General features: G+C 42.9%; 1 protein-coding gene across 3 annotated transcripts in view; it reads right to left on the reverse strand.

Annotated features, from left to right (window-relative positions):
- The window catches only part of RBMS3 (RNA binding motif single stranded interacting protein 3), a 707,084-nt gene that overhangs the window by 443,348 nt on the left and 259,771 nt on the right, over positions 1-3,965 (reverse strand). The window lies entirely within an intron of this gene.

Below are 3,965 nucleotides of genomic sequence, written 5' to 3' on the forward strand. Positions count from 1 at the left end.
AACGCCGCCGGCCGGGGGAGGAGAGAGACCAGCCCAAAAACGCTGTATTGTATTTATGATTTTAATTTAAATATATATATGTATATATTTTTTTAACAAACGGGCGGGGGAAGGTCACGGAGCCTGGTCGCCGAGCAGGGAAGTCCTTGTCGTCCTGCCCCTTCAGAAAACTACTCCGCACCATCATCCGGCACTTCGCGGAGAGGCGACCCCGGGCCAGACATATTAAATACATACTTTGTTAGACCGCTTATATAAGACTTGGTTTATTTAAAGTTGGAACAAAATGGAGGAAGAGGGTAAAGAGGAAATTCGGCCGGCCTGACGTGCGGGTGCCTTCCCCCAGACGTGTGAAAATACCACGGTGCCACAAAAGTTCCCCGCGGCTGCGTTTCCCCCGGCCGGACTCCCCCGCACGCAGCAGCTGCCGCCGCCGCCCGGGCCCAGGTGAGGGCCAGGTGTGGCCCCCGCGTCCGGCCGAGAGCCCCACACCTGCCACAGATCCCAGGCGTGCAGGACCTGTGTCAGCACCGCGATCCCAAATATTTACCCTCCGAAAGAGTCGAAGGAAGAGTCTGTCTTACAACAGGGCTATAAATCATCAGGAAAAAACAGTGCGTGAATAACAAAATGTTTCCTCTTGTACACAAATCCTAGCGTTTCTCCTTTTTTAAAATAACTTATTTCTTTAACATGTCATCAGATTCCTGGGCCTTTCTACAGTGGTTTTGCCTATTTATAAATTTCTGGGGAAAAAGAATGTGGGACAGCAGTTTCTTTTTGTTTTTATTTAAATCATCCATAGTATTGCAGCGCGATTGTCAGCTGCTGTATTATCAACCAAATTGCTGGCAAAAAAAAAAAAAAAAAAAAGAATTATAAAAAGAATTTCTTTAAAGGGACACTTCTCAAGGCTGGTAGAGCTAAAATTAGACTTGCCAGCTGTGTTTTGGTTTGTGGGCACGTGCTTGCACATGACAGGAACATGGAAATATCACGCTTTACTCTGGCAGTTTGCTGTTCTCATAAGCAGAGGGTTTTGGTATGGATCTCCATAACTGCCCCATAGCCAGTTAGTCCATGAGCGAAGGAAAAAGGCAGTGCGAGAAGCCATATACACGCTCAAAATATACACTACACACTGCCTATACACTGCGCTTTCATCACCAGGCATTAATAATCAGTGGTACTTAGTTATCAGCCCTCTGCCATACAGTGGGAGCACCATGCCATGCTTGCACAGCTATTTGCCTCCTGTTGCAGGAGAAAAACTTCTGCTAAACGAGTGCTCTGTTCCCAGAGCGCAGTACAGGCATTCAGTGGGTTCTTGCACACCCGGATGAGCCCTGTGGGGCACTACCATCTCCCAAGCTTCCAACAGATTCTGAAGAAAAGCCTGGTTGGGTAAACTATTGAGTATTTTCATTCCCTAAAGAATTCCAAGCTGACCAGGACCATGTGGTCCCTCTTCTGAGGGTCCCTCTTTTTCATTCATCTTCTCTTCTGAGAAGTGAATTTAGAAAAAAGATAGGAATGGGAGAAGAAGCCTGAAATCCCCGCCTCCCAGCCCCACGGTTTGTATCACTGCTCAGCTTTAAATATGCTGCCTCTCGTTGTAGTGCAGGATACTCCAGTGATACTCTTGCTTACGCTTTCTTCTCCCCCCTCCCCCTGCCCGGCTTTCCCTGAGGGTGAAATAGACTGTTTGAGGGTTGGGATCTCCAGAAGTGAATAGTGATTACTTGACGGTACGTGATACTTTGAGCCGAGACAACTTTCAGATTGTTCTTTCAACTGCCAGAATTAAGTTGTTGTGCTTCTCTCCTCAACCTTCTCAATTTTCCCTCAGGATATTAACGCAGTTTTTCTTGCTAAGCGGTTTGCTTGTAGAAGTGGATGTTACCAGATTTGGGAGAAGAAAGAACCTATGTGTGCAGGGTGAAATAAAAGATAAATACTAAAGGAAGTAGAAAACTGTGCATTCTGACAAAGAAATCTACATGAACATACAAGGTTTTCCATGGTCATTATCTTAAATCCAGGAAGGGCTGTTTTGGCTATATCATCTGACTACTGTGAGTATTTCAAGCCATGCCATAACATTTCAACCCAAGATTTCCACACACTTCCTCATCAGATGCACTGGTTAGTAGCTCCAGCAGTTCTAGCAACTAAGAAAAGGTGGAAAGCTTCAGAAGTCGGACTATTATCTGAGTGGGTAACAGCTCCACCTTTCTCCAGCTGTCTCTCAGCAAAAGTCTTCAATATGCAGATGCTTTGGGTTTCCCTTTTCACCTGTAATCCCGACCAGGTGCTGAGCAGCCTCTGCTGTTTGCTCTGAGTGCTCAGCATCTCGCATGATTGAGCCTTCAGAGATGCAAGACAGAGTGGAGGCAGCAAAAATAGGAATTCAATATAAAAGAGTGGGGGGCCAAGGGGAGAAGACAGGAGGCAATATAGGATAGCAAAAATGCAAATTAACAGCCACAAAAGCAGATTTAGATAGCATACAGCCTCTGAACAAATGCTAGTGCTGGAAAATGGAAAATTTCCATTTGCAAAATACAGACATCAAAAAGATCATCTGTGACTTGGGAGCACACTGTTTAAATAGAATCCCCTTCATTTTCTGGCCTGTGCATTTGAATAACTGAATCCACTTGCAAACTGAAATAGCAGTTTGCCTACCGAGTGTTAAGTATAAATGTTCCTCAAAAGAAAAGACAAGCTGTTCGATCCCAGTGAGCAACAGTGAGCAAACTTCACAACTGTTTTTTCTTCCTGTGGGAGGGCTCATTATCAAGCCCCAGCCAGTCCCAGCCTCAGGAACCCAGGGAGTGAGTCAGGTCCCAGTGCATCTGCAAAGACACTGCTGCCACTGGTGTCACTGACCTGAGGGCAGATTCACAAGCCAGGTGAGTAGTAAAGATCTTTTCAATGAGAAGTTTAGAAATGAAATTAAATAAATGTGAACACATCATCTGTAAACTTGACAGCCAAGTACATTCAAACGCACGAAAGGATATTTAACCCAGTGACAACCAAAGCTGTGGATAAGAAACCTGGAGTTAACCGACAGAAGGCAAAAAAAAAGAGAGACTCATTCTCCTGGCAGCCTAAAGTATAGAAAAATCACATATGTTTGGATGTATTTTTACCTTTCATAGAATGCAGATTTCTTCATTCACAAAAACTGAGTTAAAATAAAGAAGCAGATACCTAGTAGAAAATCCAGGAGCTTTTATTTGATAAAATACAATTCTACTCACACTTTTTTTTTTTTTTAAAGCCTTTTACCTATCCTATTAAAACATTCTAAAGTCATAGGTATCAGAATCAGGGAGCAATTCAAACATTTTCTAGTTCCTTGCTCTTGAAAAGCAGCAACATGTATTCTAGAACATTCAACTTCTGACAAAATTATGTCAAAATTTTCTAAGTCAGGACTAGAGAAATAGAGATACCACCACCTAAAGCAATATAATAGGTTAAACAAAAAAAAAAAAAGAACAATTATATTTGGCTTACATTTTTTACCCTGTCTCTCTACTTTTATTCTCTCTTTTTACTCATTAAAGCTATTACAAAGGAGACCATAGTGATGCTTGTCAGCTTGTTTACAATGGATTACAAGAAGGGCACTGATTTTATTTTTAGATCTGTCAGCTCCTTCAGTCCAGCTACCTTAAAATTATATTGATGAACACAGAATTTTACTATTTAATGGATCATTTATCAACCTGATTTACCTAAGGAGAGCTAACTGAGTTTCTAAGAAGTGACATATCCTGGTGCAGCCATCAGTAAAGCATGTGATAGCCACAGAGAAAGTGGGGGTGGAAAGACACAGGGGATCAGAACACTTAACAAGGACAGCATTAAGTGTCTGGGATTGACAGAACCTCTCTGAGTTGGAGGATGCTACCGTTTTCAGGTGCCCTCCTTTCATAAGAGACCAAACACCA

The sequence above is a fragment of the Corvus brachyrhynchos genome, unplaced genomic scaffold, assembly GCF_000691975.1.
Source record: "Corvus brachyrhynchos isolate BGI_N302 unplaced genomic scaffold, ASM69197v1 scaffold53, whole genome shotgun sequence".
In the NCBI taxonomy this organism is placed as follows: Eukaryota; Metazoa; Chordata; class Aves; order Passeriformes; family Corvidae; genus Corvus; species Corvus brachyrhynchos.